General features: G+C 35.3%; 1 pseudogene; it reads left to right on the top strand.

Annotated features, from left to right (window-relative positions):
- The first annotated feature begins 9,242 nt into the window (after positions 1-9,242).
- On the top strand, positions 9,243-23,256 carry LOC107793418 (TMV resistance protein N-like; annotated as a pseudogene).
- The last annotated feature ends 1,939 nt before the right edge of the window (positions 23,257-25,195 follow it).

Here is a 25,195-nt window from a genome sequence, read left to right as displayed (position 1 = left end):
CCTTACATAATCAATCTTGATAATTCCTCTAGAGAGTAATTGCCTAACGTTTTTATGTCTTCGTCGTATATGACGAGATTTACCATCATACATAACACTCACAGCCCTTCCAATTGCCGCTTGACTATCACAATGTATACATATTGGTGCCAACGGTTGGTCCAAAATAGAATATCTTCGAAGAAATTCCGGAGCCATTCGGCTTCTTCACTGGCTTTATCTAAGGCTATGAATTCAGCCTCCATTGTAGAGCGGGCAATACAAGTTTGTTTGGACGACTTCCAAGATATCGCTCCTCCACCAATAGTGAATACATATCCACTTGTGGACTTGGAATCAGTTGATCCGGTGATCCAATTTGCATCACAGTATCCCTCAATGATCGCAGGATATTTACTGTAGTGCAAAGCAAAGTCCTGGGTATGTACTAAATACCCCAAAACTCATTTCATGGCCATCCAATGAGATTGACCTGGATTGCTCGTATATCGACTCAATTACTTATAACACAAGCTATATCTGATCGTGTACAATTCATGATCTACATTAAGCAACCCAACACACGATCATAATCCAATTGTGATATGCTTTGGCTTTTGTTCTTTGCTAATGCAAGATTCACGATAATTGGAGTCTTTGCAACTTTAAAGCCTAAGTGCTTGAATTTTTCAAGTACTGTCTTAATATAATGAGATTGTGACAATGCCAGAGGTGACGAATGAGATTGTGGGGGACCTTTCCCTTAAGATTGGTATATTTGGTAATTGAAATGCCTTGTACGTGAGGTGACGAGTGCGTACTTGTGCTAATTGTTGAAAATCCGATTTTCTTTAAGTAATTACTAGTATGTTTCCTTTCATGTTTCTATTACTTGTACTATTAATCCTGTTGTTAGTTTAGGAAAGCATGTCTATGTGACTTAATTGCTTTATTTGCTCAACCTGCCTTACGTGAATTCTGTGCAGCATGCTAGGCTAGAATCACTTGTTGCCTTAATATGAAGTTTTGCCATTTATGTATATTTTCCTGTTGCTGCTGTGTATTTATTTTGGGACTACGAATTTGGGATTCCGGTAGCTCCCCCTTGTCTGTTTATTTTGGGACTACAGATGTGGGATTCCAGTAGATCCCCCTACACAGTTATATGGAACTACGGGAATGCACCCGGTAGATTCCCTCAGTACTAGGTATTTACATTTGGGACTACAGAACGAGATTCTGGTAGATCCCCGCGCACTATGAGTTGGACTACGGGACGGAATCCCGGGAGATCCACTGGATATGTATATATGGGACTACAGGACGGTATCCTGGGAGATCCCCAATTATTATTATTGGTGCTGAGCTGTATTTCCTTTCCGTGTTTACCTTGTTTCTGTATAGTTGTTGCTGTCCTGTACATCCTGTGTTATTTTACTACCGTACTTTTTATACTGTTCTATTTTATATTGTTGATCCTTATATTTTATTTAACCTCAGTAGGGCCCTGACCTTCCTCGTCACTACCCAACCGAGGTTAGGCTTGGTACTTACTGAGTATCGCTGTGGTGTACTCATGCCCATTCTGCACATGTTTTTCATGTGCAACTCCAGGTACCGCTACGCAGGCCTACCATCCTTGAGGGAGGCGATTGCTCTAGAGACTTCGAGGTACATCTGCCGCGTCCGCAGACCGAGGAGTCCCTTTCTATTCCAGTTGTTAAACATTGTCCTTATGTATTTTTCATTCTTGTTAGATATTCTGGAGTTAGACTGTTAGATATTCTAAAGGCTTGTGGCTCTGTTAGTTTTCGGGTTTTGGATGTGTATGCCGAGCAACACTTTTTAACACTGTTTTTATCACTCTTCATTCTATTTTAATTTGTTTATATTCCGCATTTTGGTTATCTTCCGCAATTTATGCTTACTTAGTTGTAGAGGACTAGGTGCCGTCATGATAGTTCACGGAGGGCGAACCGGGGTCGTAACAAGTTACCGCCACTATGACTTTTTCTCGGCCACGGTCCCATTCCCCTTGATGATTTCTCAACTACCTCTCTAGTTAGTCCTTTTATAAGTGGATTTGACACATTATCACTTGACTTTACATAATCAATTGTGATAATTCCTCTAGAGAGTAATTGCTTAACGGTTTTATGTTTTCATCGTATATGACGAGATTTAACGCTTCCAACCCTTCCAATTGCCGCTTAACTATCGCAATGTATGCATATTGGTGCCAACGGTTTGGGCCAAAATAGAATATCTTCTAAGAAATTTCGGAGCCATTCAGCTTCTTCACCGGCTTTATCTAAGGCTATGAATTTAGCCTCCATTTTAGAGTAGATAATAAAGTTTGTTTGGACGACTTCCAAGATACCGCTCCTCCACCAATAGTGAATACATATCCACTTGTGGACTTGGAATCAGTTGATCCGGTGATCCAATTTGCATCACAGTATCCCTCAATGACCGTAGGATATTTACTATAGTGCAAAGCAAAGTCCTGAGTATGTAATAAATACCCCAAAACTCGTTTCATGGCCATCCAATGAGATTGACCTAGATTGCTCGTATATTGACTCAATTTACTTAGAGCACAAGCTATATCTGGTCGTGTACAATTCATGATGTACATTAAATAACCCAACACACGAGCATAATCCAATTGTGATATGCCTTGGCCTTTGTTCTTTGTTAATGCAAGATTCACGTCAATTGGAGTCTTTGCAACTTTAAAGCCCAAGTGCTTGAATTTTTCAAGTACTGTCTTAATATAATGAGATTGTGACAATGCCAGACCTTGAGAAGTCTTATGGATCTTAATTCCCAGAATTAAATCAGCAATTCCCAAGTCTTTCATATCAAACTTGCTAGTTAGCATACACTTAATAGCATTTATGTTGGCAATGTCATTACTCATTATCAACATATCATCCACATATAAGCAAACAATGACTATGTGATTTGTAATATTTTTAATTTACACACATTTATCACATTCATTTATCTTAAACCCATTTGACAACATTGTTTGGTCAAATTTCGCATGCCATTGTTTGGGTGCTTGTTTTAGTTCGTAAAGGGACTTAACAAGTCTACATACCTTCTTTTCTTTACCTGGAATCACAAACCCTTCAGGTTGTTCCATGTAAATTTCTTCCTCCAACTCTCCATTTAAGAAGGTTGTCTTAACATCCATTTGATGAATTTCAAGACTATAAACTGCAGCTAACGCTACTAACGTTCGTATGGATGTAATTCTTGTAACTGGAGAGTATGTATCGAAATAGTCAAGACCTTCTTGTTGTCTATACTCTTTGACCACAAGTCTTGCCTTAAAATTTTTAATAGTGCCATCATCTTTCATTTTCCTCTTAAAGATCCATTTAGAACCCAACAATTTATTTCCAGGAGGAAGATCAACCAATTCCCATGTATGGTTGTTTAGTATAGATTCTATTTCACTGTTGACTGCCTTTTTCCAAAAAAATGATTCCGAAGAAGACATAACTTCTTTAAATATTTGAGGATCATTTTCCAATAAGAAAGTTACAAAATCTGGTCCAAATGAAGTAGACGTTCTTTGACATTTACTATGTCTTGGATCCTCCTAGTTAAGTGTACATTCTTTTGTTTCTTCCCGAGGTTGTTTAGATCCTTCACCGATCGACTCACATTCCTTTTTATGCGGATATATATTTTCAAAGAACTCAGCATTATCTGATTCTATAACCGTATTATTATGAATGTCGGGATTTTCTGATTTATGAACCAGAAATCGATATGCTTTACTATTAGTCACATATCCTATGAAAACACAATCAACGGTTTTCGGTCATATTTTTATCCTTTTGGGTTTAGGAACTTGCACTTTTGCCAAATACCCCCACACTTTAAAATAATTCAAGTTGGGATTCCTTCCTTTCCATTTTTCATATGGAATGGATTGTGTTTTGCTATGGGGTACTCGATTTAGTATTCGTCTAGCCGTAAGAACGGATTCCCCCCACAAGTTCTGTGGCAAACCAGAACTTATCAATAATGCGTTCATCATCTCCTTTAATGAACGATTCTTTCTTTCTGCAATCCCATTGGATTGAGGCGTGTAAGGGGCCATTGTTTGATGAATAATTCCATATTCTAAACATATTTGTTTAAAAAGAGATTCATATTCACCGCCCTTATCACTTCTTACCATTTTGATTTTCTTATTAAGTTGCGTTTCAACTTCATTTTTGTATTGCTTGAATGTGTCTATTGCTTCATCTTTACTATTAAGTAAGTAAACATAGCAATATCGAGTACTATCGTCAATAAAAGTTATGAAATACTTCTTTCCACCGCGAGATAGTATTGACTTCAAATCGCAAATATCTGTGTGAATTAAGTCTAAAGGATCTGAATTCCTTTCAACTGACTTATAAGGATGTTCAACATACTTAGATTCCACACATATTTGATATTTTAATTTATCGCATTCAAATTTAGGCAATACTTTCAAATTAATCATTTTCCGCAAGGTTTTATAATTAACATAACCCAAACGTATATGCCATAATTCATTTGACTCAAGTAAGTAAGACGAAGTTGAAATATTATTATTGTTTTCAACAACCATTACATTCATCTTGAAAAGACCCTCAGTGAGGTAACCTTTTCCTACAAATATTTCGTTTTTACTTATTATAACCTTATCGGAAATAAAAACACATTTAAAACCATTCTTAACAAGAAGTCCAGCAGAGACTAAATTCTTCCTAATCTCGGGAACATGAAGGACGTTGTTCAAAGTCACCACTTTACCGGAAGTCATTTTGAGAAATATCTTCCCACATCCTTCAATCTTGGCCTTTACAGCATTTCCTATGGAAAGCGTCTCATCGGGTCCAATAGGAGCATAAGTTGTAAAAGCTTCTCTAACAGCACAAACATGGTGAGTGGCTCCAGAATCAATCCACACTCTTTAGGATTTCCCACCAAGTTGCATTTGGAAAGCATGACACATAAGTCATCAACATCATCATGCTTTTCAACCATATTTGCTTGACTCTTCTTCTTGTCTTTCTTTGGTGCACGACACTCCGTAGATTTGTGTTCGGCATTTCCACAGTTGTAGCAATTTCTACTGAACTGCTTCTTGCTTGGGTTGTATTTTGGTCTAGAAGCCTTCTTCCTCTTTTTGTTCTCTTCAACAATATTTGCTCCCATTATTATTGAGTTTACATGGTGTCTCTTTTCAGCAGCTTTGTTGTCCTCTCCGATTCTCAACCGAACAATGAGATCTTTAAGGGACATCTCCCTGCGTTTGTGTTTCAAGTAGTTTTTGAAGTCCTTCCACAAAGGATGCAACTTCTCAATCATCGCTGCTACTTGGAATGCTTTATTGATGACAAGACCTTCAATAAAATTTCTGTTAGTAATTACTACTCTCAACATCAATATTAATTTAATTTATACCTTCAGCAAGGAGATCGTGAATAATCACTTACAATTCCTAGACTTGTGTAATAATAGACTTGCTATCTACCATTTTGTAGTCCAAAAACTTTGCAGCAACGAACTTCTTCAACCCGACATCTTCGGTTTTGTATTTCTTTTCAAGCGCAGTCCACAGTTCTTTTGACGTTTCTATGCCACTGTAGACGTTATACAAAGCATCCTCCAGCCCGCTTAGAATATAATTCTTGCACAAAAAATCTGAATGCTTCCACGCCTCAATCACGAGAAAGCATTCAATTTCTGGAGTTTCATCGGACAACACAGGAACATCTTCCTTGATGAACTTCTGGAGACTTAAAGTATTCAAACAAAAGAACATCTTTTGCTGCCAGCGCTTGAAATCAATCCCGAATTTTTTTTGGGTTTCTCCGCCGGTGCTAATGCTGCCGGTGTTGTTCGGCTCGTTGAGGCATTGGCAGTCACCATTGGAACATCTTGGTTCACATTATCGTTAGTCATTTCTGTAAAAGAATGTCACAAACGTTAAAATTACGTAGATTTTAATCTCCAATAGAGTACAAACCACAAAGATTTTACTCTCCAGAAAGAGTGAGTACAAATACAGAAAATATATTAAATTCCTTAAGCTTGTTAGTAAACTGTATTTGTAAAATAATTCTGGAAAATATAAATGAACATAAACAGAAATGAAAAACAGAAACAAAATTTTAATCCGAGCCCACTGAATTCACAGTGTTTCATTAAGGGATTTAATCCCCTCCTAATACCCAAGGTTATAGATTATTTCCTCTCAGGATAGAATGAATTACACACTGGTGTAGTGGTACTTCAAACCCCAGTGTTTCAACAACACAAAGTTGTGTAGCAAATCACACTTACTGTTGCTTTGTTTGATGTTTAAACTATGCAGAAGAAGGAGGAGAAACTCAGAAAATCGTATGGAAATTCTGAACAGAATAGTCTTGTATTTATAGCCAAAGTTGGGCTGAAATCTGAAGAGGTGCAACTCTTCAGAATGGTTGTTTATGCAAAACGGCCACAACATAAATGCCATAACATAAATGGCTATTTACTCAACAATAAAGAGGGAAAATAAAGAAGGAAGATTGAATAGGGTAGTTTAATTTTCAGTTACACAACTGAAAAATGGATTGGAGGATTTAATATTAATATTTATTTTAATATTAATATTCTGTTATTAAAATAAATATTTAATAACATTTCTGTTAATATTTTACTATTAACAAATAAATTTGGTCCAAAAAATTAATCAATCAATCATTTGACCAAATCCAAATTCGAAGCCAAGCCGAGCGAGCGACGACGATGACGGCGCGAGGCTTGCCTTCTTCTCAACTCTTTAAGAGCTAGAAGAAGAGCAATTGCTTATATTCCCATAAAAAACCTCTCCCTCTTCCAATATGGGACAATGTCCTTTTGCCAAGGAGGAAACTTAAAATTTCACTCAAAAATTTCATTTCTCATTCACCCTCTTTTAAGTATGTAATATATTTAAATACATAAAACCCCAACAAAAACTCCTACTATTTACTTTCTATTAGCGGTAGAACGAGGTGGATCCAGGATTTTGCGAGGATGAATGCATTATTACGGAAAGGTAAATCTAGGATATAAATTTACGGGTTCAACGTTTAGTTCTTAGTATTGCATCAATTACGCTTTTGGAATTATAACTTCAAAATTATTATTTTTTAATAGTAATTTTCTTACATCTTTATTCATACTCCGTGCTAAAAATGTTGGAATCAGTTGAACCCAATAGCATACTATATGTTGCATCATCGACTAGTTTAATATGCACATTTTATTTAATCATATAAGATTTTTCGGTGACAAACAAAAAATTGGAATTTCAATTTTTGAAATTTTTGAAAGAATAAATCAAAAGAAAGAAAGAAACGAAATGTACTTAATTAATATACACCATGTGATGCCTAGTTTTAGAAGAAAAAAGAATTGACATAAGATTTGAACTCACAATCTCACTTAGAGAGTTGCATCCAATATTATATATGATCTAGCGAGAAGAGTATGAGTTTACGCCCTTAGAAGTAATACTCAATGAAACCCTACCACATATAATGCTACATTATCCAATAACAATAATTGTATGGAGTAGAGCCCATCATTTTTTAGAAACTTTTTATTTTTGGAGTGATACTTATTTATTTCTTGTCTCCTCTTTATAACTTAGTTGGAAATATCATCAATTATCTTACTACAACAACCACAATATATTTATACAGTTTTCTTTTTCTTCTTTTAGACAATTAAGTGAATCCATGGCATCTTCTTCTGCAAATGTAGAATGCTCTTTTCTATTACTATTTAGTACTCTTCAATACAACACTTCTTTAAAAATTAAATAGAAAAGATTTAAATCTTAATAAACTTCAATAAAATAGTTGAGATGGAACGAGCTAACCCAGACAATATAGTCATACTTCAAAGGGTAATTTGTATAATTTCTTTATTTGGAACTTATCTCTGAAGAGCAAGGCAAACTTATATTTCTTTACAAGCAATTACTATATTGTTCTCTGTTTTAACTTTTAAATTCACAATTCCCGTAACAATAATACTTTTTTCGTTGCACCATTAACTATATCGATTTAATGGGATAACTAGTGTCATGTTTTTCATAACATTTTCTACCAACACATGGTGGAATTTACTCAAAATCTATATAAATGTTCTTGATTACACTACAAATAACCAACTTCTATTTCATAGCTCAAATCAGATCGTATTTTTGTTTAAGAAATGAAAATAAATCACTTGGAACCCATATAAGAGAAATCTAAATTGGAAATTGTGAAAGTTAGACCCCATGGAATTCATATCTACGACTAAAATAATAGAACAAAACAAGCAAGAGTTATTTTGAAATTTCAAAATATTTTTAACAAATTATAGTTATTATGTTACTATTGTTTATCCACACTCGATGTTCATATCAAAAGATCAATAAAACTTATACTTTATAAACATTGTGACATTTCACTATTATCATTTCAAGATAAGAAAGGACAACAGAAAGGACTAATATGCTAGGCTTCACTAATTTTTTTTTTTATATGTATAAAGAATTTAATTTTAAACTAGGAGTATTATATTGAAACAAGAGGAAAATATTTGTGAAAATTTTCGCCCAGAAGGGTCACACTCATCTAAGCTCACAGGAAGAGAAAAAAAAATTATGTAGCTCTAACAAATATTTTAAAAAGTCAAAATATAATTATAAATTCATATTTAAAGAAAAAGCTATTAAGAAAAGTCAATGTTAAAAAAAAATTCTCTATCATTAAAATTAAAGAAGAACTCTCTCTCTTAATTTATTTATTGCAAATTTTCACGCATTTTAAATATCAAAAAAATCAGTCATGATTTTAAATGCGTTTTATGTAGTTTTTAAATATTAAAATCTTATTTAAAACTAAAATAATCAATATCCGAGTTATCCAAATTTTTTAAAAATTCAATCCTCATACTCAAAACCCTGCTCTATTATTCAATTTTATTTGTGTTTGTGCTTTGGAGCATATATTCTACCTTATTTAAAATCTTATTTGTGTTTGTGCTTTGGAGCAATAATTCAATTCAATGCATCCACTTGATACATCCTATCAATTTGATTCCTTGAGGATATTAAAGAAAACAAATGTAGAATATATTCTCTGCAAAATATTCTTCTCTTTGAACGGTTAAGGGAAAAAGCTATGTTTGTGCTTTGGGATAGGTAGACTCTTTCTTTCTAGCTTCATCCGCTTGTACTTTTAGCCGTCCATTGATAACAGGGGTGGTTTTTGAAGGAATTTCCTACTTCCTACTATTAAAGTTTAAAGAAAACCCAGTACCAATAATTATTCTACAATTTATCCACATACAGGTAAGATAATTAACTGAATCAATGTCATCATCTTCTACTTCTGCTAGTACTTCACAGTTTCCTCAGTGGAACTACAAAGTCTTTCTAAGTTTTAGAGGTGAAGATAATCGAAGAACATTTATAGGTCACCTCTTCAAAGGCTTGGAAAACAGTGGAATATTCACGTTTCAAGATGATAAAAGGCTAGAGCATGGCACATCAATATCAGATGAACTCTTGAAAGCTATCAAACAGTCTCAAGTTGCCCTCGTCGTTTTTTCAAAGAATTATGCAACATCGAGATGGTGCTTAGATGAGCTAGTGAAGATCATGGAATGCAAGGATCAATGTGGACAGACTGTCATACCAGTCTTCTATGATGTGGATCCATCGCATGTTCGGAACCAGAGGGAGAGCTTTGCTGAAGCCTTTGACAAACATGAAACAAAGTATATGGATTACGTTGAAGGAATGCAAAAGGTGCAAAGATGGAGGACTGCTCTAACTGCTGCCGCAGATCTAAAAGGATATGATATCCGTGACGGGTGAGTTAAAACACATAGTAATTGTATATAATAAAAAAGAAGAGAAAACGACAAGAGAGGGTCTGCTCAAGTGTTAAGCACCCTCCAACTCCAACCCTTAGGTTGCGGGTTCAAGTTACCATAAGAGCAAAGTGAGGAGCTCAAAAGGAATATTTTCCTTTCAAATGTGGTTGCTTATGTGAAGACTACATATTTTACTATAGAAAAAGAATCTGTACCTCAAAAATGATAAACAGAAAAGACACTAAATAAATTTATCATATTTACAAAATAAAAATTAAAAGGTGGAAGCTTAATCAATTTATTTTGTTAGGAATACTGCTTACACAATCTAATTTCATTGATTGTCATTTAAACGTTAAAAATATTTTTATTTTTTTTTCCGAAAAAATGATGGTTATTATATATGATACTATCAGTAAGAAGGTATCGTTCCTACCAATTTAATTAGAGAGAATAAATAAAAAGTTAAAAACCATCTTAAACTATTCATATTTTGCAGTTATCCCTGAAATCTGAAGTGTTGTCAAAGGCACGCTTTAAGCGTGCTTGAGCCTTGAAGCGAGGCTCAAAATATGTTGAGCGCTTCGCCTCGCTTAGCGGGCACTTCAGTGTCATCATCAAAGTTCTAAGGCATATTTTTTCTTGCCAATGAGTATAACATTAAAAAAGCGACATTAAACAATTGATATTTTATTTTATCATAATTGTTTTTTTTCAATTTTCTCGTTCATATGTTTGCCATTTATGCTTATAATTATTAGTCTTGGACTACAAATACATATTTGTATTTTTCTCCTTTTGCGCCTTTCTTTAGTAAACCACATACTGTATTTGCGCTTTACGCTTATAGCCCCAACGTGCCTTAGAGTTTTTTGCGTTTTTCGACTTTGATAACACTGATATCATGTTTCCTATTTAAAACCCTCATGGAGTGCCACTGAATGGAGAGTGGCATCACTAGAGCTTAAAATTAACCTAAAAACTGTTATCCAATTTGTATTGATGTAATAAACAATAAAACAGTAAACTTTCTCAAAAAAAACAGAAACAGAAAGTTAGTAGAACCAGAACGATAAAATAAATTATGAAAAATAATATAGGAATAAATCGAGCCTACTGAATACACGATGTGTCCTTAAGGAAATTATTTCCCTCAAGTACCCGAGGCGCTGGAATACATTCTCCCACGATAGAACGATTTAACTCATCAACGTATTGGTACCAAAAACTCCGGTGAATGGCGAACCACTCAATGGTCGTAAAACACACTGGAAAATATTGTGCAGAACAAGAAGAAGATAATTAGAAAATTTAGTAAGTAAAAATTCTGGGATTTAAGGCATATTTATAGCCCATTTGGTCTTGTTTCTGAAAAGGTTTGCAACCTTTCAGAACAGCCATAGCTGTTGGAACATGTGAAAATATTGCGGGAAAATTAGAAAACGGATTTAAATTAATCCGGAAAATAAAACGGACCGGAGCGGACTGCGTCACGGGTCATGAGTTATTTCGGATTGAATTTTCGTTAATTAATTTAGTCAATCTGTATTGCTGTAATAAACAATAAAACATTAAACTTTCTGGAAAAATAGAAATAGAAAGTTAGTAGAACCAGAACGACAAAATAAATTCTGAAAAATAATATAGGAATAAATCGAGCCCACTGAATATACAGTGTGTCCTTAAAACAATTTATTCTCTCAAGCACCCGAGGTGCTAGAATATATCCTCTCAGGATAGAACGATTTAACTCACCAGCGTATTGGTACCAAAAACTCTGGTGAACGGCGAACCATTCAATGGTCGTAAAACACACTGGAAAATATTGTGCAGAAGAAGAAGAAGATAATCAGAAAATTTAGTAAGTAAAAATTCTAGGATTCAAGGCATATTTATAGCCCATTTGGTCTTATTTTTGAAAAGGTTTGCAACCTTTCAGAACAACCATAACTGTTAGAACAGGTGGGAATATAGTGGGAAAATTAGAAAACAGATTTAAAATAATCCGAGAAAGAAAATGGACCGGAGCGGACTGGGTCGCGGGTCATGGGTTATTTCGGATTGAATTTTTGTTAATTAATTTAGTCAATCTGTATTGCTGTAATAAACAATGAAACATTAAATTTTCTGGAAAACAGAAACAGAAAGTTAGTAGAACCAGAACGACAAAATAAATTCAGGAAAATAATATAGGAATAAATCGAGTCCACTAAATACACAGTGTGTCCTTAAGAAAATTATTCCCCTCAAGTACCCAAGGTGCTGGAATGTATCCTCCTAGGCTAGAACAATTTAACTCACCAGCGTATTGGTACCAAAAACTCTGGTGAACGGCGAACCACTCAATGGTCGTAAAACACACAGAAAAATATTGTGCAGAAGAAGAAGATAATCAGAAAATTTAGTAAGTAAAAATTCTAGGATTCAAGGTATATTTATAGCCCCTTTGGCACTATTTTTGAAAAGGTTTGCAACTTTTCAGAACAGCCATAGCTGTTGGAATAGGTGAGAATATTGCGGGAAAATTAGAAAACGGATTTAAAATAATCCGGGAAAGAAAACGAACCGGAGCAGACTGGGTCGCGGGTCATGAGTTATTTCGGATTGAATTTTCGTTAATTAATTTAGTCAATCTATATTGGTGTAATAAACAATAAAACATTAAACTTTATGAAAAAACAGAAACAAAAAGTTAGTAGAACCAGAACGACAAAATAAATTCTAGAAATAATATAGGAATAAATCGAGCACACTAAATACACAGTGTGTCCTTAAGAAAATTATTCCCCTCAAGTACCTGAGGTGCTGGAATATATCCTCCCAGGATAGAACGATTTAACTCACCAGCGTATTGGTACCAAAAACTCTGGTGAACGGCGAATCACTCAATGGTCATAAAATACACTGGAAAATATTGTGCAGAAGAAGAAGAAGAAGATAATGAGAAAATTTAGTAAGTAAAAATTCTGAGATTCAAGGCATATTTATAGCCCATTTGGCACTATTTCTGAAAAGGTTTGCAACCTTTCAAAACAGCCATAGCTGTTGGAACAGGTGGGAATATTGCGGAAAAATTAGAAAAAGGATTTAAAATAATCCGAAAAAGAAAATGGACCGGAGCAAACTGGGTCGCGGGTCATGGGTTATTTCGGATTGAATTTTCGTTAATTAATTTAGTCAATCTGTATTGCTGTAATAAACAATAAAACATTAAACCTTCTAAAAAAACAGAAACAAAAAGTTAGTAGAACCAGAAAGACAAATTAAATTCTGGGAAATAATATAGGAATAAATCGAGCCCACTGAATATACAGTGTATCCTTAAGAAAATTATTCCCCTCAAATACCCGAGGTGCTGGAATATTGTCACAACCCGGATTTCCCACCATCGGGTCTCGTGATGGCGCCTACTCATGAAAACTAGGCAAGCCAAGTATTATAGATTCACTAACTCTTTTATTTAGCCCTTTTTTTACAGTTTTAAAATAATATGCGACCAACAGTAAAATATTAACAATAATTAAATACACGCGGAAGACGTAATCTGATAACTTAGCCAAAAACAAGTATGACAATACCAAGTACATCTCTACTCGGAACCGGTGTCACAATATCACGGACTGTCTACGAATACTACACACAATTGTCTGAAAAGAAATATACAATCTGTCTCTGAAGTAAATGAAAACAGAATATAAAGATAGAAGAGAACGTCAGGGCCTGCAGACGCCTGCAGGACTACCTCGGGATCTCTGACTGGACTGAAGGCAGCCACCCAAAACTATGGTCCAAAAGTTGCCGCTCCGGGATATGCACACAGTGCAGAGTGTAGTATCAGCACAACTGACCCCATGTGCTGGTAAGTGCCTGGCCTAACCCCGACAAAGTAGTGACGAGGCTTGGACCAGGCCACCAGATAAACCTGTGCAGTTATATAATATACAACGAAAAATAAAACAGAAATAAACATGTAAAGATGGGAGGGAGACATGTTGCAGTGGAATATCACTTACCAACAGTAATTTAAGAGACAACATAAAGAACAATTTAGAATTCACAGCAAAATAATAAAGAACTCGTAACCAACCAATAAGCACTTTTATTATCTATTATTGCGGCGCGCAACCCGATCCAAATCATAAAAATACTGTTGCGGTGTGCAACCTGATCCATATCATTTATCACTGTTACGACGTGCAACCTGATCCAGATATATTATTGTTGCGGCGTGCAACCCGATCCAAACATAATATTGTTGCGGCGTGCAACCCGATCCAAATATAATATTTTTGCGGCGTGCAACCAGATCCACATATGCAGTTCAACACCAATCACAAAGAGAGTCCCGGCAAGGGATCAATGAAGAAACAACACTATCCCGACAAGGGAATCGACAGTTTAAGTAAATACGTCCCAGCAAGGGAAAATCAGCTATAACCAAACTTGTTCCAACCTCTAACTTCCTCAACTAGCACCAATATTCAATCATAAGTAATTTCCACGAGAATAATCATAATCCTTGCTCAACACAGAGAATCAACAACTTAGGCATTCAAAGTATTTGTTAAGAACACAACAATTTCAATTTAAGACTCACGGTCATGCTTGACACTAACGTATAGATACTCGTCACCATGCCTATACGTCGTACTCAACAAGTAACATGTAGCAAATATGACACAACTCCTAATCCCTCAAGTTAAGGTTAGGCCAAACACTTACCTCGAACTTCCACGACCAACTCAAACCTCAAACACCACTTTTCCTTTAGAATTCGTCTCCGAACAACTCGTATCTAGTCCAAATTGATTTAACAACATCAATAAATGCTAAAAAATTCATACCCAATGCTTAATTATAGATTTCCTATCATTCTTCCCAAAAAGTCAAAAATTGACCTCGGGCCCGCTTGGTCAAAATATGAGGTTCGGACCAAAACCCGATCACTCATTCACCCACGAGCCCGAATATGTAATTAGTCTCAAAATCCGACCCCAAAACGAGGTCCAAATTCCAATTATACAAAAAAAGCCCTAACTCTACCCAAATCCCTAATTTTCTACCCTTAAAAATATGATTTAAGCCTAGAAATCTAATGAGTGTTAATGAAAATTGAAAAAAATGAGTCTAAAATTACATACCTATGAATTTGTGGTGAAGTTCTCTTTAAAAAATCGCCCAATTTGGAGTTTGGAAGAAGAAATTATTAGTTTTGGGTTAAATTCCGTTTCTGGTACTGTTTTAAAATCACTGGGCAGACCTTCATCGCGTTCGCGAAGAGCATCCTTCCTTAGGCTTACGCGATCGCGAGATCCTCTACGCGTTCGCGAAGGATAAGCCCTCTGGCCTTCACGTTCGCGGACAGCAGTACGCGTTCGCGTAGAAGGAATGACAAGTCTCCAGCCCACCTCCATTTTACACTACGCATTCGCGATGAGCAACCCCCCCAGTGCTCCACGTTCGCGACTGTGACTTCACGTTCGCGAAGAACAAATGCACCCCTGCCCAATTTCCCCTTTCGCAATCGTGTGATAGGCTTCGCGATCGCGAAGCATAGAAGGTCTGTGCATCAGAACAACAGTTTCTGCAATTTTTCTAAGTTCAAAAACCTTCCGAGACCTATCCGAAACTTACCCGATCCCTCGGGGCTCCAACCCAAACATGTACACTACCTCAAAAACACCCTACAGACTTATTCGTGCATTCAAATCACCAAAATAACATCAACGACTCAGAACTTCAAACTTTCCAATTTTCTCAAATACGGTCCGATTCACGTCATTTCAAGTCCGTTTCTCACCAAATTTCACAGACTCAACTTAAACCACATATAAGACCTGTACTAGGCTCCGGAACCAGAATACGGGCCCGATACCATCAAATTTTAAACACATTTCATTCTCAAATGCTCATAAATATTCCGGAAAATAATTTTCTTTAAAAATTCATTTCTCGGGCTTGAGACCTCGGAATTCGATTCCGGGCATATGCCCAAGTCCCATATTTTCCTACGTACCCTCCGGGACCGTCAAATCACGGGTCTGGGTCCATTTACCAAAAATATTGACCGAAGTCAACTTAAATTTATTTTAAAGTCAAAATTCATCATTTTCATAGATTTTCACATAATGGCTTTTCGGTTACGTGCCCGGATTGCGCACGCAAATCGAGGTGATGCTGAAAGAGGTTTTTAAGGGGTCGAAACACAGAATTTATTTCTAAAATAAGTGATGACCTTTCGGGTCATCACAAATATATCATCCCAGGATTGAACGATTTAACTCACCAGCTTATTGGTACCAAAGATTCTGGTGAACGGCGAACCACTCAATGGTCGTAAAACACACTGGAAAATATTGTATAGTAGAAGATGAAGATAATCCGAAAATTTAGTAAGTAAAAATTCTGGGATTCAAGGCATATTTATAGCCCATTTGGCACTGTTTCTGAAAAAGTTTGCAACCTTTCAGAATAGCCATAGCTGTTAGAACATGTGGGAATATTGTGGGAAAATTAGAAAACATATTTAAAATAATCCGGGAAATAAAATGGACCGGAGCGGACTGGGTCGCGGGTCATAGGTTATTTTGGATTGAATTTTCGTTAATTAATTTAATCAATCTGTATTGCTGCAATAAACAATAAAACATTAAACTTTCTGGAGAAATAGAAACAGAAAGTTAGTAGAACCAGAACGACAGAATAAATTCTGAAAAATAATATAGGAATAAATCAAGCCCACTAAATACACAGTGTGTTTTTAAGAAAATTATTCCCCTCAAGTATCGGAGGTGCTGGAATATATCCTCCCAGAATAGAACGATTTAACTCACCAGCATATTGGTTCCAAAAACTCTAGTGAACGGCGAACCATTCAATGATCTTAAAACACACTGGAAAATATTGTGCAGAAGAAGAAGAAGATAATCAGAAAATTTAGTAAGTAAAAATTCTGGGATTCAAGGCATATTTATAGCCCATTTGGCATTGTTTCTGAAAAAGTTGCAACCTTTTAGAATAACCATAGCTGTTAGAACATGTGGGAATATTGTGGGAAAATTAGAAAACAGATTTAAAATAATCCGGGAAAGAGAACGGACTGGACCGAACCGGGTCGCGGGTCATGGGTTATTTCGGATTGAATTTTCGTTAATTAATTAAATTAGTAAATTAAATAATTTAAAGGAATTTTGTCCAAAAAGATTAATCAGTCAATCGTTGACCGAAGCCGAAGTCGAGCCAAGCGAGGACGACGGCGCGAGACTTGCTTTCTTCTTAACTCTTTAAGAGCTAGAAGAAGAGCAATTGTATATATACCCATGTCCTTTTGCCAAGGAGGAAAACTCAAATATTTTATTTTTCCTACATTTCTCATTCACCCTCTTTAAGCTACACCAAGCTTAAAATTAAGCTACACCAAATTTAAAGCCCAACTAAAACCACAACCACTGACATTTTTCCTTTATTATTTTTCAAATTAATTATTTTTTCTTTTTTTTCTTGTTCAATTTTGTTGAAGTAAACCAAGTTGAAATTCGTAGCCCTAAAATAAGAGCAACACCAAAAACAAAAAGTTGGAGCAATGCTCTAACTGCTACCGCAAATCTAAAAGGATAGACATCCGCCAAGGGTTGACTAAAAGATATATGCAACAATTTATTTAAAATGTAGTACTTTAGACGTCAGAAATGTTTTATTTTAAACGATAACAATCCAGTATAATCCTGAGAATTGACTAATATGTTTCAGCGAGAAGACACTATAGTTCCTATCACTACAATTCCTCAATAACATTCTCGCACATATGTATTTTGATTGCTCCTTCAAGCGTTTGTTTTATGTGCATAGTCTTTTAATTATATCTATGCACATTAACAATGTTTAGTAGCTGAGTTGGTTGGCGATTCACCAAGTTGATGAGAGTTCGATTCCTCATCTTGTAATCTTCACTCCTTTTAAAAATACAAATACAAAAATATTATGAAATGCTTACTAATACTTGATTTTCTTACATTTATCCACAATTAATCTTCTTATTTTTGTAGGATTGAAGCAGAGAATATTCAGCAGATTGTCGACCAAATTTCCAAATTGTGCAATAGTGTTACTTTGTCTTCTTTGCGAGATGTTGTGGGAATAGATACTCATTTGGAGAAAAGTCCTTACTTAAGGTTGGAATCAATGATGTTCGGATCATATTGGGGATCTGGGGCATGGGCGGTCTAGGGAAGACGACAGTAGCAAGAGCTATTTTTGACATTTTATCTCATCAATTTGAACCTGCTTGTTTCCTTGCGGATATTAAAGAAAATGAAAAACTGCATTCTTTGCAAAACACCCTTCTCTCTGAATTGTTAAGGAGAAAAAATGATTACGTCAATAATAAGCATGATGGGAAACGGATGATTCCGGATAGACTTTGCTCTAAGAAGGTGCTAATTGTGCTTGATGATATAGATCATAAAGATCATTTAGAGTATTTAGCAGGTGATATTGGTTGGTTTGGTAATAGCAGTAGGGTTGTTGTAACAACTAGAGACAAGCATTTGATAGAGAAGAATGATATAATATATGAAGTGACTACACTATCTGATCATGAATCCATTCAATTGTTCTATCAACATGCTTTCAAAAAAGAGGTTCCAAATGTGTGTTTTAAGGAGCTTTCATTGAAGGTAGTAAATTATGCTAAAGGCCTTCCTTTAGCCCTCAAAGTGTGGGGTTCTTTGTTGCATAACCTAAGCTTAACTGAATGGAAAAGTGCAATAGAGCAAATGGAAATTAATTCTAATTCGGAAATTGATGAAAAGCTCAAAATCAGTTATGATGGATTAGAGCCCAATCAACAAGAGATGTTTCTAGATATAGCATGCTTCTTGCGAGGGACGGAAAAAGAATACGCCATGCAAATTCTTGAGAGTTGTCATTCTGGAGCTGAATACAAATTACGGGTCTTAATTGACAAATCCCTTGTGTCCATCTCTAAAAATGATGAGATTCAAATGCACGATCTTATAGAAGATATGGGTAAATATATAGTGAATTTTCTAAAAGATTCCGGCGAACGTAGCAGACTATGGCTCGCCGAGGAAGTCGAAGAAGTGATGAGCAACAATACAGTAAGTAGGCTAAACAATGCAATAATATTTGATTTTTATTTTTATATTCCAAAGACACACAGAGCGGTCAATTCCAATTATTTATTCATCTTGCTTCATACTCTAGCAGGTACGTCATTTTAATTGTTTGCTTTAGTTAGTAGGAAAAGCAAAGATAATATTAATTGCCTAATTAGTAAAAAAAAAAAAACAGACATTAATTGCCTAATTCGTAAGTAACCTCTTTAATTTACGTTGCCTAATTCGTTTTCTTGTATTTTTTAGCGATTGATTAGTCTAGCTAGCGGCCACTTAATCTGTTTGATCCAATTTCATTCTTTGGATTAAATTGAAAATTTTATGACATTTTATTACATAATAACTCAATCAGAGGTTCACTTTACCATTGTTTATTTTTTTATTTTAAAAAGTCACTACAATTTATTGGTAATGTTTCAATTGTAGTTTCTTTCTATCCCAACATGAAAAGCTTATAAACTTGACTCTAATGAACTTCAAAGAAAAATATAATATTAGAAAATAAAACTATAGAATTAATTGCAAAAAGTATTTCTCTGAAGTAACATCAGTATTTCCTAATTATCTTCTTACCAGGGGACCATGGCAGTGGAAGCAATTTGGGTTCCTTATAATTTTGGTATACTACGCTTTAGCAATGAGGCCATGAAAAGTGTGAAAAGGCTTAGGATATTATACATAGACAGCAATTTGTCCGATTTTGGTTCCTATATTAGCCATGATGGCTCCATTGAGTATCTGTCCAACAACTTGCGTTGGTTTGTCTTGAATGGCTATCCTTGTGAGTCGTTGCCAGCTGAATTTGAACCCAAAAAGCTTGTTCACCTTAAACTCTCCGACAATTCACTGCGTTATTTGTGGAGGAAAACAAAGGTACAATAGTTAAGTTTTATTTTTCTTTCTAACTATCATTGTCTTTTAATTTAGTGATCATGAACAAATATTATCATGAACAAATATTATTGCTTTTATCACGTACTATTTGAGGTACTTTCTATTTTTCCTAGAATTCCTATGCATATCTTTAAATGAACAAAAGTTATTAATTCCATAAGCTTAAATTAATGTATTTCCATCTCAAAAAAATTATTGTAATTTATATTATTTTGGGTTGTTCCCAGTATTATTATAAGATCTTTATGTCTTTTTTTTCTCCAAGTCTTCCCATCTTCATTCAATTATTTCTCATAGTAAGATTAGATTCATATGAATCTCATCCTAGGGTTGTACACAGTGGGACGGAAGGAATACTTATTAGTAAAACAAAAGGAATTTATTGTGTACAACTATTTTATCTCGAATAACATATGCGCTTTCATACATTGCTTCCGGATTTAATAAATACTTTTCGGAAAGTTAGTAATAAGTAATTAAGAAATAAAAAAAAAACAGAGGTCATTTGATGCCCACAAACACAAATGAAAAAACAAAACAAAAAAGGTTTCTACATTCATATTAGCCCCACTAACCAAATATTTTATTTTTGGAATCGAGCTGAACACCAAAATATGTTCTTTCTTTTTTCTCATTATGTCTGTGTTCTAAACAGGATTTGCGGTCTCTACGGAGGATAGATCTCAGGCTGTCTAAAAGACTGATGCGAACACCCGATTTCACGGGGATGCCAAATTTGGAGTATTTGAATCTGTTATATTGTAGTAATCTTGAAGAGGTTCACCATTCCCTGGGATGTTGCAGCAAACTCATTCAGTTAAATTTGAAAAATTGTAGTCGCCTTATAAGGTTTCCATGTTTTAACGTGGAATCTCTTAAATATCTGAATCTAAGTGATTGCTCAAGTTTAGAGAAATTTTCAGAAATCCATGGGAGAATGAAGCCAGAGGTACAGATTCACATGCAAGACTTTGGGATAAGTGAACTACCATCCTCTTATTTTCAGTACTAAACTCATATTACCAAGCTAGATTTGAGCTATATGAAAAACCTTGTAGCTCTTCCAAGCAGCATCTGTATGTTGAAAAGTTTGGTTAGTCTAAATGTGTCAGATTGCTACAGACTTGAAAGCTTGCCAGAAGAGATATGGGAATTAGACAACTTGGAGAAGCTTGATGCCAGATGGATTCTAATTTCACGGCCTCCGTCTTCCATCGTACGCTTGAACAAACTTAAAATCTTGAGTCTCAGTTACTGCAATTTAATATATGGAGGACTTCCGGAAGATAGAGTGCACTTTGAGCTCCCTCCGGTGGCTGAAGGATTACGGTCATTGGAACATCTGGATCTCTGTAACTGCAATCTAACAGATGGAGGACTTCCGGAAGACATTGGATCTTTATCCTCTTTGAAAGAATTGTTTCTCGATGTAAATAATTTTGAGCATTTGCCTCGAAGCATAGCCCAACTTGGTGCTCTTCGAATCTTGGACTTAAGATATTGCAAGAGGCTTACACAACTGCCAGAACTTCCACCAGAATTAGATACAATACATGCAGATTATTGGATGAGTGATTCCATCTGTAATTTGTTGTTTCAGAATATCTCGTCTGCTTCAGATTCCTTGTCACTAAGAGTATTTACCAGTGAGAATCGTTATGGTGGGATCCCAAGTTGGTTCCACCATCAGGGTTGGGATAATAATGTATCAGTCCATTTGCCTGAAAATTGGTAGATACCTGATAAGTTCTTGGGATTTGCTGTATGTTACAATGGCGGATTAGTTGACACCACAACTCAATTGATTCTCGTATGTGATGACGGGATGTCGTGTATGACCCAAGAACTAGAATCATCCGATGATTCAGAAAGTGATGAATCTGATTTTTTCTGTCCAGAATATAATATACATTTTTTGTTTGTACCTTTTGCTGGCTTATGGGAGACATCTAAGGCAAATGGAAAAACACCAAATGACTATAGGATTATTAGGCTATCTTTTTCTGGAGAAATGGAGGAGTATGGACTTCGTTTGTTGTATAAAGAAGAACCTGAGGTTGAGGCCTTGTCACAAATGAGGGAAAATAACAATGAACCAACAGAACATTCCACTGGGATAAGGAGGACCCGATATAACAATAGCGAACACCATGACTCCGTGACCAATGAAGCCAGTTCCTCCTCCTCTTCCAAGAAACAACGGTCATATTTCTAATATTCGTTGGATTTTAGCTCAAATACAGGTATATACCTCATGCCTTGTCTTTTTTTTTTCTCTAGCTCCTCGGGTATTGAAATTTTGTGTTATCTCTTTTTATGTGATTCTCTCCTTCTATTAACTACAAAGTCATTCTTCCAAAACCAATAGTTCATCAATGGGTGATGTACATATCTAGTCTCCGCTTGTTTTGAGCCATGATTTTCCATCTTATATGTGCTTGTTTTGCGCCACGATTAACCATGGTGAGTTAAAGGGTTCCAGCAATTATTTCCTAAAAGTACTCGATATTAAAAAATTTGAACTTGAAATGTAAACTCTAAAGTGAAAAGATAATACTACAGATTGAGGGAAATGGAGATGAAGTAATAGTAATAGCCCATGTTGAAAAGATGCCAAAATTGCAGGCAACGCTAATGCAGTCACATAAAAATGAAAATCCTTGATATTCCACAGGCTTTTACTTTTAGCGTAACCCTGAAGAGACTACACTAAATAATTGATACGTATATCAGTTATCGTAATTTTTTTTTTCAATTTCTTTGTCCATATATTTGTTATTCATGTGTATAATTATTAATTTTGGACTGCACATGCATATTTGTGTTTTTTCTCTATTTCTCCTTTCTTCAGTATAAAGTTACGCTTTATTTGCACTTAAGCCTCAACAAACCTTAAAGCTCTTTTGCACTTTTCGCATGTGATAACACTGTTGATATATCATGTTTCATTTGAGAAGATGAATAGTTTAATTCTTATTTCCTTTGTTCACACTGATTAATTGGAGTCTTTAGCAAGGACATGCACCTAAACTTCTTTGGCTCTCTGATTGTTACATTTGGGGAGATCTTTGCTTTACTCTGATTTTTATATTAGGGGAAAATCTCTGATTTAAATTTTAAATACAAATATTTCTCTTGTTATGGTAGGGAGGTCCGGAAAAAGATGAAACAATTGATGTTGAGACTGTGGAGAAAGCTGAGTATGAGAAGAAGTTGACTAATTTTGTGGTAGATTGCTAGATTATTATACCAAATGTTACTTGGAAGCCTTTTCCTTTCAAGACTGTTTGCACTAATTCATCTAATATGACCGTTTCAAATTAGGAATATGCAATCTCTTTTTATCTTGACTTCTGTTGTTACTTGTTAAAATGGATCTTGATAAAGCAATAACATCTATATCTCTATATTACTTATAAGTGGTTTTAACAAGTTCACTCTTTTGCTTTTGAGAGCTAAACCGATGACACTGCATATGAAGGAAGGGCACAACTAGATTCTTGCAGATGCGCATTGAATTACCAGAAACAGTGATTTTGGAAAATTATTGCATTGAATTATTGCATGTTTTCTTTGTTTTCTAATTCTTTTTCCCCACATCTCTACCATTCTTTCATTCTTCGTCTTGGTGAAGAAGGATACAGTCATTAACCAATTCCCGTAATACTCTCACCTTTTCGTCAGAAGAGCCGGCCCAAGGCTCGGCAAACGAAGTAATGGGGAGAAATTCAAAAATAGTCATATTTACGAGTGATCATCCAAAAATAGCTACAGTTTTAAAAGTAATCGAAATTTAGCCATTTTTTATGTAAAAATAAATCTGAAGGAAAACATTGTTCAAAATCCAGAAAATACTTCAGTATAATATACTGGAATTCCAGTATAATATACCGGTCCAACATAATATGCTGGAAGTTCATACACATGTGCTTCAATTTTTAGTATCTTTCTTTATTTTCTTTCTTGATGTAACATAGGTTTGAGCGGGAGATTGATAGGACCAAACCTATTGTTGTATGTGAAAGTAGACAAAACAAAAGAAAGAAAAATCAAAAAGAGATGAAAATATGATGTAAGCGCTTACATCGACATTCTTGTGATGTAAGCGCTTACCTCAGCATTCTTATGATGTAAGCGCTTACATCGACATTCTTATGATGTAAGCGCTTACCTCGGCAGGACATTCAAATGCCTATAAATAGGGGTCTACATTTTCATTTGTAGAACATCCCAAAACTTCTTCTTTCTCTCTTCAATTAATAAAGAGCTATTCTTTGTGTGGCCGTGGAGTAGGCACAAATTGCCGAACCACGTAAATCTTATTCGTGTCTTGTCTTGTGCAATTTATTACTTTTTTCTCTTAAATATTATTTTCCTTCTATTAGCTTGAAACACTTCCTAACAACTGGTATCAGAGCACAGACAGTGTATTTCTGGCAGAAAAGTACAGTATTGGTGCAGGTACTATTCACAAGAATAGTGCAACACTATTGATCATCGTTACTATTCACAAGCACTATTCACATAAATTATTTTTTGTGAAAAATGGCATCAGAAGAAGGGAAGGTTAAGATTGACAAATTCAATGGCAAAGATTTTGGATTCTGGAAAATACAAATAGAGGATTATTTATACCAGAAAAAATTACACTTACCTCTGACCGAGGTGAAACCAGAGACTATGGCCAAAGTGAATTGGGATCTATTAGATTGCCAAGCTCTTGGTGTGATTCATTTGATGCTAACACGAAATGTGGCATTTAACATCATTAACGAGAAGACCACTGCAGGCCTGATGAAGGCGTTATCAAATATGTACGAGAAGCCATCTACTTCAAATAAAGTCTATTTGATGCGTCGATTGTTCAACTTAAGGATGACAAAAGGTGGATCAGTCATGGAACATATCAATTAGTTTAATATAATATTAACTCAGTTGAGTTCTATTAATAATAATTGATGACGAAATCAGGGCGTTGATTCTACTATCATCTCTACCGGAGAGTTGGTCCGCAACAGTAATTGCAGTTAACAGTTCATCAGGAAGTACCAAACTCAAATTGAATGATATTAGAGACTTGGTTCTAAGTGAAGATATTAGCCGAAGAGAATCAAGTGATTCCCCAGGATCTGCTTTTAATACCGAAGCAGGGGAAAAAGCAACCAAAGAGGACAGAGTTATGGTCGTGGTAGATCAAAGTCAAGGAGAAGAGGACAATCCAAAATCGCAAGGACATTACTTGTTGGAATTACGATAAAAAAGGTCACTATAGTAGTCAATGTAGA

The sequence above is a fragment of the Nicotiana tabacum genome, chromosome 13 (genome assembly GCF_000715075.1).
Source record: "Nicotiana tabacum cultivar K326 chromosome 13, ASM71507v2, whole genome shotgun sequence".
Lineage (NCBI taxonomy): Eukaryota > Viridiplantae > Streptophyta > Magnoliopsida > Solanales > Solanaceae > Nicotiana > Nicotiana tabacum.
The sequence above is the reverse complement of the archived record's forward strand: the minus strand, read 5'-3'. Positions and strand labels throughout refer to the sequence as shown.